Source organism: Chlorocebus sabaeus, chromosome 25 (genome assembly GCF_047675955.1).
Source record: "Chlorocebus sabaeus isolate Y175 chromosome 25, mChlSab1.0.hap1, whole genome shotgun sequence".
Taxonomy (NCBI): domain Eukaryota; kingdom Metazoa; phylum Chordata; class Mammalia; order Primates; family Cercopithecidae; genus Chlorocebus; species Chlorocebus sabaeus.
In genome coordinates, this window is record NC_132928.1 from 3851721 (window position 1) to 3864416 (window position 12696).

At 46.2% G+C, this 12696-nt stretch overlaps 1 long non-coding RNA gene across 3 annotated transcripts in view; it reads left to right on the forward strand.

Annotated features, from left to right (window-relative positions):
• Positions 1–10252, forward strand: part of LOC103230006 (uncharacterized) — a 60836-nt gene extending 50584 nt beyond the window's left edge. For 2 of the 3 annotated variants that reach the window (XR_012091171.1, XR_012091172.1), the window contains exon 4: positions 1949–10252. This is a non-coding gene — a long non-coding RNA (uncharacterized lncRNA). The remainder of the gene's footprint in view (positions 1–1948) is intronic. The other variant, XR_012091173.1, reaches the window with a different exon arrangement.
• Positions 10253–12696: the final 2444 nt, after the last annotated feature.

Sequence of the window (12696 nt, forward strand, 5' to 3'; positions counted from 1 at the left end):
CCCTGCTAGTCTCCCTGTGACCATCCTTCCCCTTCATACTCTTTTCTCAAGACAGCAGTCAGAATGATTCTTTCCATTTCAAGTTAGAGTGTGTCAATTTTCTTTCTTTTTTTCTTTTTTCTTTTTCTTTTTTTTTTTTTTTCAGATGGAGTCTCCCTCTGTCACCCAGGCTGGAGCGCAGTGGTGCAATCTCAGCTCACTGCAACCTCCACCTCCTTGGTTCAAGCAGTTCTCCTGCCTCAGCCTCACTGAGTAGCTGGGACTACAGGTGTGCACCACCACGCCCAGCTAATTTTTTTTTTTGTATTTTTAGTAGAGACGAGGTTTCACCATGTTGGCCAGGCTGGTCTCGAACTCTCGACCTCAGGTGATCTGCCTGCCTTGGTTACCCAGAGTGGTGGGATTACAGGCGTGAGTCACTGCACCTGGCTGTGTCACTTGTCTTATCAAAACCCTGCAATGGGACCCACTCATAGTAAAAAGCCAAATCTAACAACAGTCTTTGGGGCACTCCATGATCTGGCTTCCTACTGTTGCTCTGATCTCATCTTCCTCCATGGTCTCCATTCCCTCCTTCCACTATGGCCACTCTGGCTTCTTGCGCTCTTTCTTGACCACACAGACATTCCTGCCTTAGAGATTTTGGACTAGCTGCCCTTTTACCTGGAATAATCTTCCTTCTTCCTTCAAGTCTTTGCTCAAATATTAACGTCACAGTTTGAGTTCTCCGAAGGCAGTCTCTGAGAGGGAGACTGAGTGGGAAGTTTATTGGGGAGTGCTCTTGGGGTCAACTCCTGTGGACGGGAAGAGGAGGAAGCAGGACTGGACTGTGCAGTAGTCTCAACAAAGTCATCAGCCAACCCCAAGAGGAGCTCCGAGGCTGGCAGGCCCTTCAGAGATGTCCTGAGTTAGGGTGAGGGGGCCAGGTCACTGGATGAAGGCAGCCCTAGGAAAGCGAGTAGGCTGCTCTCTGCAACAGAGGCGATTCCTAAGGAGTGCTCACAGCTGAGAGCTGTCTGCCTGCAGCACTCCCAAGCAGTTGCGGGGATAAGTAATCAGTCCTAATGGGGGTTATGGACCGCGCATCTCAGTGTCCATTATAATTCACCCCTTGTGCTGTTCAGATCTACTTCAAATAAGTTCAAGGAGCAGTTCCTCTGGAATTCCAGTGGGCTTCTTTCCTGGGAGAAACTTATAACAGGAAGGTTAAGGAGATGAACAACAGCCCCTGACATTGCAGCTTGTCTTGAGCCTACGATTAATACCCATTTTTCACTTCCACTACTATCAATTCTAGATTTCCCCTCACCCACAAATAGACTCTGCTGGTCTAGGTGGCCTACCTGGTCCAGGGACCTAGATCCTCATCCCTGAGGGATCTATCTGCTCCCTGGTCACCAGGCCCTTCTCAGGCCACAGCTGCTGTAGTTGTCCATTAGCTGTCTAAATTGGGTGAGTACCACAAAGTGGATCACCTGGGTTCCAAACATGTTCTTCCTTGCCCCCAGTGTGTAACAGTAGAGCTCCTTTCCCTTGCTGATCACAGTCAATTGCCTCTGCCAAAGTGGTGACTCTTCTTCTTGTCTGCTGGTCCTGCTTGGCACAAATAGCCTGAAGTCCCATCTCAGCCTCTCAAGTAGCTGGGCTACAGGCATGTGCCACCATGTCCAGTTAACTTTTAATTTTTTGTAGAGATGGGAATCTCAATATGTTGCCCAGACTGGTCTCAAACTCCTGAGCTCAAGCAATCCTCCTGCCTTGGCCTCCTGAAGTACTGGGATTACAGGCATAAACTACCACGCCTGGTCAGCATTTCTCCATTTTAATGCCAGGACCTCTAACCCTGCAGAGCACATAGTTGCAGAGACAGGAAGCACAAATTCTCCAAGTGGGTGATTGAGTATGATGATAAGTGGAGTCATTCTTACTTCTGCCTCTTGGTTTCCAGATTGAAAGTTGGTTGCCATCTTTGCAATGCCTCCCAGCTGATGCTTCAACAGGCTACTCCACCATTCTCTCAGACTGGGTAGTATGATATTGTTACTGAAACACCAGAGGTTTGGTCTAAGTCCTGCTGCTCGCTGCACAGAAAGCCGATGATGGAGACAACGAGTATTACCAAGGAATAAGCAAAAAAGAAGAAGAAAGAAGAAGAAGAAGTTGTGCTATAGCCTTTTGTAGCTACAGATCGGGTGCTACAGCCGAGGAGATGGGAGCTTAGTCTCAAATCCATCTCCCTGCTGTACTAAAACTAGAGGTTTATATATCAGGGAAGAAGTGTAACAATGTATAACAAAATAGGAACTAGGGAGGGGAAGGAAGCAATCATGATGAATGAGGGGTCCAGCATCTCATTGTCCGTTGTCTGGATGTGGTGATCTGGTGAGTTTCAGGGTTTTTGTTTTGTTTTGTTTTGTTTTGTTTTTTTGAGACAGAGTGTTGCTCTGTCACCCAGGCTGGAGTGCAGTGGTGCCATCTCAGTTCACTGTAACCGCTGCCTCCTGGGTTCAAGCGGTTCTCCTGCCTCAGCCTCCCAAGTAGCAGGGATTACAGGCACAAACCACCATGCCTGTTTTTTTTTGTATTTTTATTTATTTTATTTTATTTTTTTGAGACAGAGTCTTGCTTTGTCGCCCAGGCTGGAGTGCAGTGGCGCCATCTTGGCTCTCTGCAACCTTTGCCTCCTGGGTTCAAGCAATTCTCCTTCTCAGCCTCCTGGGTAGCTGGGATTACAGGCGCCCACCACCACGCCCAGCTAATTTTTTGGTATTTTTAGTAGAGACGGGGTTTCACCATCTTGGCCAGGCTGGTCTTGAACTCTTGACCTTGTGATCTGCCCACCTTGGCCTCCCAAAGTGCTGGTGAAAGGTGAAGCCAGCTGGGCTTCTGGGTCAGTTGGGGACTTGGATAATTTTCTGTCCAGCTAAAGGATTGTAAATGTGCCAATCAGCGCTCTGTGTCTAGCTAAAGGTTTGTAAATGCACCAATCAGTGCTCTGTGTCTGGCTAATGGGATAGGGTACTTGGAGAACTTTTCTGTCCAGCTGAAGGATTGTAAATGCACCAATCAGCACTCTGTGTCTAACTAAAGGATTTTAAACGCACTCTATAAAATGGACCAATCAGCAGGATGTGGGTGGGGCCAAAAAGGGAATAAAAGCAGGCCACCCAGGGAGCAGCGGAAACCTGCTAGGGTCCCCTTCCTTATTGTGGGAGCTTTGTTCTTTTGCTGTTTGCAATAAATCTTGCTGCTGCTCACTCTTAGGTCCATACTACCTTTATGAGCTGTAACAGTCACCAGGAAGGTCTGCAGCTTCACCTCTGAAGCCAGCGAGACCACGAACCCACTGGGAGGAATGAACAACTCTGGACGCGCAGCACCTTTGAGAGCTGTAACACTCACCTTTGAGAGCTGTAACACTCCCTGCGAAGGTTGGCAGCTTCACTCCTGAAGTCAGGGAGACAAACCACAAACCCACTGGGAGGAAGAAACTCTGGACACATCTGAACATCTGAAGGAACAAACTCCGGACACACCATCTTTAAGAACTGTAACACTCACCAGGAGGGTCCGCGGCTTCATTCTTGAAGTCAGCAAGACCAAGAACCCACTGGAAGGAACAATTCCGGACATACTGGGATAACAGGCGTGAGCCGCCGCGCCTGGCCATTTTTTTGTATTTTTAGTAGAGACAGGGTTTCACCGTGTAGGCCAGGCTGGTTTCAAATTCCTGACCTCAAGTGATCCTCCTGCCTTGGCCTCCCAAAGTGCTAGGATTACAGATATGAGCTACTGCACCTGGCTGAATTTCAGTTCTTTGATAGTTTTTTTGTTTTTTGTTTTTTGTTTTTTTGAGACAGAGTCTTGCTCTATTGCTCAGGCTGGAGTGCAGTGGCGTGATCTTGGCTCACTGCAACCTCCACCTCCTGGGTTCAAGCAATTCTCCTGCCTCAACCTCCTGAGTAGCTGGGATTACAAGCGCACACCACCACGCCCAGCTAATTTTTGTATTTTTAGTAGAGATGGGGTTTCGCCACGTTGGTCAGGCTGGTCTCGAATTCCTGACCTCGTGATCCGCCCACCTCGGCCTCCCAAAGTGCTGGGATTACAGGCGTGAGCCACTGTCCCTGGCCTGATAGTTTTTTGAGAGGCCTGATGATTGCTTCCTGAAGAAGGAATGCAGATAAAACAAATAAAGGGTTCAGGTTTTAAGACCAGAAGCATCAATTCCTATGGTTTATCAAAAAACTATGGGACTATTGTGTTGGTTTCAATATGTGATGTGATGGGCATGGACCTACTCTTGCACCTCCTTTGTTGTAAAGTGGGTCTGTTGGTCTAATGCAGTGCTATGTGGGATCCCGTGCTGGTGGTTTCAACACTCTGTAAGCCTTGGGATAGTGGTGCTGGTTGAGACAGTGGATGGAGGAAAGCCAAAACCATCCCCAGAATGTCTATTTCTGTCTAAATTAATTGCTACTCCTTGTAAGGTGGCTGGTCAGTCCCCTCAAGGGATGATACCAAAGAAAGGACTCAGTGCTAGTAACTGTTGCTGGCAGATTGGACATGTAGCAGCAGGAGCTAGTGCAGCCTTGGTGAGCCTCTACTATTGGCCCATGCCTAGCCTCCATCCCTCCCACCATGGCTGCTCCACGCATGTGTTGTGAGTGCTGTCACATAGGCACTAACATGCTAATCAATGATCTTCACACTGCGCGTCAGCTCCTACATGTCATCCAAGTGCCTCTACCACATACTTCTTTGTCCCGATCTTCATATCTTTCTCTTTCAATGCCATTGACCATTATGAGTCCTAGTTTGTTCTAAACCCAAGCCATTTGTTCTTGCATATAAACTGGATGACAGAGTCACTGCCCATTGAGAAGATTTCTGCTCACCATTGTCTTTCAAGGTCATCTCTGAATGGCACTGTAGTACAGCCATCACCCATTTTCAGTTTGTACCCATGTATTGAACCAACTCATCCATGAACCACACCCAGGTTTTTTCTTCCTCTGTTAACTAATCACAATCAGGGATCCACATGGAGCCAGAGGTGTGAGCTGAGAGAGATGCTGGTATAACGGTGATGAGTGGCTTGTGTGTCTGGGCTACTAGCTCATGCAGATCACATGTGCTGTTCAGCCTGCATCTGGTTGATCCTGGATGTACCATTTCCACCTTATGATGGACTTCTGCTGGGATTGGGCCTGCCTCACCTTATGACTCCATGGCTCTGATAGAACCTAGCTCATGTTGAGCACTTATGACTGCCTGGTTACTTGGTGTCCAATGGTCAAGTGCTCTGTCTCCAACAGGGCCTAATAGCATTCCAGGAGCTTTCTAGAAAGGCATTTAATTCTTTGTTACAGATGGCATAGCCTTGTTCCAGAACTTTGCAAATCTGCACTGTGATTCTCCCTTTGGGACTTGTCATAAATTTCCAACACTGATACCTCTAGTAACATAGAGTCTGCTGGATCATCTGGCCCAAGCAGCAGGACTGCTTGCATTGTAGCCTGGACATGCTACAGGGCCCTTTTCTGCTCCTGGCCCCACTTAAAACTGATGGGCTTTCATGTAATCTGGAGTATGAGTTAAAGCGATAGTCTCACTTTTAGAATGTGTTGCTTCTGGAACTCAAAGAGGCCTACCAGATATTAGGCTTCCTTCTTTGTGATGGGAAGTACAAGATCCAATAATGTATTCTTTCCTTTGAGGAGTAGTCTCAGCATGTCCCAGGTCCCTGGACCCCTAAAAATGTCACTAATATGTTAGACCTCTGATGTCTAACATAGAGTTTTTCTCCTATGCTCTGGAATGCATGTTACAGAGGTCTCTGATGCACTAGTCAGTTCTCTCTCAGCTGGTTCAATTAGCATGATGTCATCAGTATCCAGCCAGCCCATGCCTCTCAGGACTATATTATGTCAAGAGCAGGAGCATTAACACAGACCTGAGGCAAGACTGTAAATGTGCATGTTGTTTTGTTTTGTTTTTGAGAAGGAGTCTTGCTCTGTCGCCCAGCCTGGAGTGCAGTGGCACCATCTCGGTTCACTGCAACCTCCGCCTCCCGGGTTCACGCCATTCTCCTTCCTCAGCCTCCTGAGTAGCTGGGACCACAGGCGCCCGCCACCACACCCGGCTAATTTTTTGTATTTTCGGTAGAGACGGGGTTTCACCGTGTTAGCCAGGATGGTCTCGATCTCCTGACCTCGTGATCCGCCTGCCTCGGCCTCCCAAAGTGCTGGGATTACAGGCGTGAGCCACTGCGCCCAGCGAGCAGAACACTATTGCCAAATTAGTTTAGCTATGTTCTAGTAACTATCGCCACAACTCTCTGAGGGTCAGGGTCCCCAGCTGCCACTCCAAACTTGCTGTTCATTATGAGAATTGCATCCACTTGGCTTCTGAGGGTTAACAGACACATCTACCTTCTATTGTTTCGGGATCCCTTCATCCCCACTGTCATGCATGAGCCTAGTTCTGTCTGATCATTAGCCCTGATCATTAGCCCTGGCCTAGAGACTCTTGGTGATACTAGTGTCCTCTTACGTCTCTCCCAGCAATGCATTTCTTATTGCTTTGGCATATCTTCCGGGTCTCCTGTGGGATATAGTCACCTTGCAGGCTTTCCTGCTGCATGCAGTATAGCAGTTCTAGCATGGCCATTTTTCTGAGCCTTTTCCCCTCTTCCATCTTCTGCTATGGCAATTCTGGCATTCCTACCTTAGTTGGTGTGGGCCATAATTTTATTCAGTCTTCTAAGAGCCATTCTAGCAGTATGTTCCCACTGTCATCCCGTGATCATGCCAGGGTATTTCCAAATTGATCATCTTTCCTTTTTCGAAATGTTTTGCCCCTGTTGATCCCATGCCTTCTGAACATAGTCTCCAGCATACTCTTCCAGTCTCAGGGCCTCCCCCTGCGACCCATGCCCAGCAGTCTGTCAACAGCTCCTGGTACATGTTGGTAGGTTCTGCAGCTCCTTCGCAGTAGAAGCCCTTCCTTCTCTTATGAGACCCAGCTTGTCTCTGGTCAAGTCATGCTGTGACTTTACCCTAGTTACTGGGTTAGTGGTCAGGAGGGCAGATGGTGGCAGATTCTACACGAGGTGCATGTTGTCCTGCAGAGGAGAGTCCTCTGCATCATCTTCTAGCAAAGTCGGAGTGCCAGCCCTTAGAGAAAGGTGGGCCACTTCTGCAGGCTCAGAGCAATCTGGGAATTCAAGATCTTTAGGTACATCCACTCAGATATTCACATCTCATGTATCAGAGTCCCATTCTTTCCCAACCAGGAACCTGTCCTTGAACCTTCTTTGGCACTGTGCTACTCTTTTTTTTTTTTTTTTTTTTGAGATGGAGTCTCACTCTATCGCCCAGGCTAGAGTGCAATGGCGCAATCTCAGCTCACTGTAACCTCTGCTGCCTGGGTTCACATGATTCTCCTGCCTTAGCCTCCTGAGTAGCTGGGATTACAGGCACCTGCCACTGCGCCTGGCTAATTTCTGTTTTTTTGTTTGTTTGTTTGTATTTTTGTATTTTTTATTTTATTTTTATTTTTTATTTTTTTTTTGAGCTGAAGTCTCACTCGGTCACCCAGGCTGGAGTGCAGTGGCACAGTCTTGGCTTACTGCAACCTCCGCCTCCCGGATTCAAGCAATTCTCCTGTCTCAGCCTCCCGAGTAGTTGGGACTACAGGCCTGTGCCATGACGCCTGGCTAAGTTTTTTGTATTTTTAGTAGAGACGGGGTTTCACCATATTGGTCAGGCTGGTCTCAAACTCCTGACCTCAAGTGATCTGCCTGCCTCAGCCTCCCAGAGTGCTGGGATTATAGGCGTGACCCACCGTGCCCAGCCTGCACTCTGCTACTCTTAGGATTAAACCACATACTGGTCCTCAGCTTTCCCTTTCCTCCAGGTGCAGGGGATGAGAGTATCCCCATGAGCTCCCAAGGACGTCTTCTGGCTTGTACACTCAGTTTTCAATTGCTGATGAATCCTTTTCAACATTTCATTATTTTTTTCAAAGTGTTAATTGTCCTTAGCGAAAGCCACCTAACTGCATTGTCCTTGTGGTGATTCCCCCCATATTTCTCAACCACCTGATAGGTCACACCCTCTGGTGCATTTCCTTCCATGGGAATACCATTCTAGTTCACCGTTGGCAAAAGTTTTAACAATTTCACTGCTACCTTGTGCTAGGGACTACATGTACTTCATCTACTGCCACTGATGGGGTCTGCACTGCCAGCTGGATGGTAGGTGATCCAATTCCACAATCTCATGTTGGCATCGCTTTCTTGGATCACTGCTGGTATCAGCAATCTTGGGTTGAGTTCCTAGGGAAGCAGACACTGAGAGATATTAGCACGGAAGAAGTTTGTTAGGAAGTGCCGGGAGGGAAGTGAAGGAGTGAGGACTGTGTATAGGAAGAGGTTGTTTGGACCACAACAAAGGCTAAAAGTCTCAGTCATGGGAAGCTCTGAAGCTGGGTGATCCTTCAGAGTAGTCTCAAGTTGGGGAAGGGGGACCAGGCCTTTGAGTCCCCATATTGGCCAGTCATTGGATGTGGGTCCCAGGAGTTGGAGTGATCTTGGGTGAGGTGACTTTCTTCATCCAAGGCAATTCCCAAAGAGGACTGACAATTGAGGGCTGACCACACTGTCAGCAACTGTGGGAATGGTCTCCAATCCTGAAAGGGCACCTAGACAGAACCAGAGCATCCACTACAATCATGGTAAACAGATAAATAGACCTGACTATCCTATTTACTACTCAATGAGGCAACCCATACCACCTCCTCTCCACTCCCATCCCTATGTCACTTAACATCTTCTAATGTAGTATATAATTAACCTATTTATCATATTGTTTAGTAGCAATTTCCCCTGCTAGAATGTGAAATCAAAGAGGACAGATATTTTTATTCGTTTGATTTACTAATGCATACTAAGCACCTAGCTAAGGACCCAACACATAATAGGGGCTGAAAAACATGTCTTGAATAAGTAAACAAATAAATAAATAAATAAATACCTAACTCGGGTTATTATGAGGATTAAACTGAATTGATGAATGTAAAGTATTTTTTTTTTTTGAGACGGAGTCTCACTCTGTCGCCCAGGCTGGAGTGCAGCGGCGCCATCTCAGCTCACTGCAAGCTCCGCCTCCCGGGTTCACGTCATTCTCCTGCCTCAGCCTCCCAAGTAGCTGGGACTACAAGTGTCCGCCGCCACGCCCGGCTAATTTTTTGCATTTTTAGTAGAGACGGGGTTTCACCGCGTTAGCCAGGATGGTCTCTATCTCCTGACTTCGTGATCCACCCACCTCGGCCTCCCAAAGTGCTGGGATTGCAGGCGTGAGCCACCACACCCGGCTGAATGTAAAGTATTTAAACAGGCCAGAGACACAGTCACCACCATGTTATCTATTATTATTAAAGAGTTTAGAGTCTTAGACCAATATGTTAATAACGACTGTCTCTGATTTATGGGATTATAGGTAATTTTCATTTTGTTCTTTGGAATTTTTGTATCTTTTAAATTTTCTGTGATAGATAATCAGGAAAAGAAAAATAGTAAATTATTAAGTTAAATTTGGTTGGTATACACTGTATAGTAGGGAGAATGAAAATTCCTGATGGACATCACCTCTCTTGGAAAGAGCAATTGATTTGACAGCAAGTTTTTTTGTTTTTTGGTTTTTTTGAGACAGTCTCACTTTGTCGTCCAAGCTGGAGTGCGGTGGCATGATCCCAGCTCTCTGCACCCTCTGCCTCCCAGATTCAAATGATTCTCCTGCCTCAGCCTCCCGAGTAGCTGAGATTACAGGCATCTGCCATCAAGCCTAGCTAATTGTTGTATTTTTAGTAGAGACAGGGTTTCACTATGTTGGCCAGGCTGGTCTTGAACTCCTGACCTCAAGTGATCCACCCACCTCAGCCTCCCAAAGTGCTGGGATTACAGGCGTGGGCCACCACACTCGGCCTGACGGCAAGTTTTATATGGGTCTTTCTCAGGCTTGACCTCTACATTGTTGAGGACCTGGAACTGTGCCTGGCACAGAGCAAACACTCTGGAAATATTTGCTTGTAATAAGGACAGAGAAGGAAATTGGCATCATGGGATTTGGGAGATATCTGTTCTACTGTTGAAATCAGCACTGTCAGGCTGAGGAAGTTTTAAACTTCACGGTGTCTCAGTTTTCCTGTCAAATAGATAATAAATAGTTGTTTCCCACCGTGACCTGTTAGTGGCCTCATGGAACTACTTCAATAATAAATAATTTCAACAATATCCCTATCAAAATTTTAGCTGCCCTTTTTTTATTTTTTTGCAGAAATTGACAAACTGATCCTAAAATTTATGTGAATATACAAGGGACTCAGAATAGCCAAAACAATCTTGGAAAAGAAGAACAAAGTTGGAGGACTCACACCTCCTAATTTCAAAACTTACTACAAAGCTATAATAGTCAAGACAGCAGGGTCCTATAATAAGGGTAGAGATTAATGGCACATAATTGAGAGTCCAGAAATACACTGTCAAATATGGTTAGTTGATTTTCAACAAGAGTGGCAAGACAATTCAATGAGGAAAAATAATCTTTTCAACAAATGGCGTGGGGGTAACTGGATTTCCTCATGCAAAACAATGAAATTGAACCCCCTAATATCATATCATATCATACCATATATCATATCAAAATTAATTTAAGGCTGAGTGTGGTGACTTACACCTGTAATCCCAGCACTTTGGGAGGCCGAGGCAGAAAAAGCCTAGGAGTTCGAGACCAGCCTCAGCAACACAGCAAAAACCTATGTCTACAAGAAAAAAAATTTTTTAATTAGCCTGGCATGGTGGTACAATCTGTGGGCCCTGCTACTGGGGAGGCTGGGGCAGTAGGATCACTTGAGCCCAGGAGGCTGAGATTGCAGTGAACCATGTTCATGCCACCTCATTCCAGCTGGCGTGCCAGAGAGAGACCTTCTCTATCTCTCAAAAAAAAATTTTTTTTTAAATTCAAAATGGATTGTAGGCCGGTGCAGTGGTTCACACCTGTAATCCCAGAAGTTTGGGAGGCTGAGGTGGGCAGATCACCTGAGGTCAGGAGCTTGAAACCAGCCTGGCCAACATGGCAAAACCTCGTCTCTACTAAAAATACAAAAATTAGCTGGGCATGGTGGTGCACACCTGTAATCCCAGCTACTCAGGAGGCTGAGACAAGAAAATCGCTTGAACCCGGGAGGCAGAGGTTGCAGTGAGCCGAGATTGTGCTACAGCACTCCAGCCTGGGCAACAGAGCAAAACTCCGTCTCAAAAAAAAAAAAAAAAAAAAGTCCGGGTATAGTGGCTCACGCCTATAACCCCAGCACCTTGGGAGGCTGAGGAGGGCAGATCATGAGGTCAGGAGATCAAGACCATCCTGGCCATCATGGTGAAACCCCGTCTCTACTAAAATAAAAAAGAAAAAAGAATTAGCCAGGTGTGGTGGTGCATGCCTGTAGTCCCAGCTACTTGGGAGGCTGAGGCAGGGGAATTGCTTGAACCCAGGAGGCGGAAATTGTAATGAGCCGAGATCGTACCACCACTGCACTCCAGCCTGGGCGACAGAGCGAGACTCCATCTCAAGAAAAAAAAAAAAAAAAAAGGATTGTAGACCTACATGTAAGAGTGAAATGACAAAACTCCTAGGAAAAAACATAAGAATAAATCTTCATTTGGATCATGCAATAGTTTTCAGAATATGACACCATAAGCACAAGTGACTAAGGAAAAAAATGATAAATTGAATTTCCATCAAAATTTAAAACTTTTATGCTTCAAAGGACATCATAAAGAAAGTGAAAAGACAACCTACAAACTGGGAGAAAATATTTGCAAATCATATATCTAATAAAGGACTTACATCTAGCATATAGATATAGCTCTTGTAAGAACTCTTACAACTTGGTAGTAAAAAGACAACCCAATTTTAAAATGGGCAAAGGATCTAAATAGCCATTTCTACAATATACAAATGGCTGATAAGCACCTGAAAAGATGCTCAACATCATTTGTCATATGAAAAACGCAGGCTGAGGCGGGAGGATTGCTTGAGCCCAGGAGTTTGAGGTTGTAATGAGCCATGATGGTGCCACTACATTCTAGCTTGGGTGACAGAGCAAGACCCTGACTCTAAGATAAAAGAAAGAAAGAAAAAGAAATGAAGAAAAAAAATGCAAATCAAAACCACAATAAAGTACCCCTTTAAACCCACTAGAACAGCTACAAAAAAAAAAAAAAAAAAAAAAAAAATACAAGGAGAGCCGGGTGCGGTGGCTCACACCTGTAATCCCAGCACTTTGGGAGGCCGATGCCGGCAGATCCTGAGGTCAGGCGATTGAGACAATCCTGACTAACATGGTGAAACCCCGTCTCTACTAAAAATACAAAAAATTAGCCGAGCCTGGTGGTGGTGGGTGCCTGTAGTCCCAGCTACTTGGGAGGCTGAGGCAAGAGAATTGTTTGAAGCTGGGAGGCAGAGGTTGCTACGAGCCAAGATTGCATCACTGCACTCCAGCCTGGGCCACAGAGTGAGACTCCATCTCGGGGAAAAAAAAAAGGTATAAAAACAAGTACTGGGGCCGGGCGCAGTGGCTCATACCTATAATCCCAGTACTTTGGGAGGATGAGGCGAACCAGTCTTCTGAGGT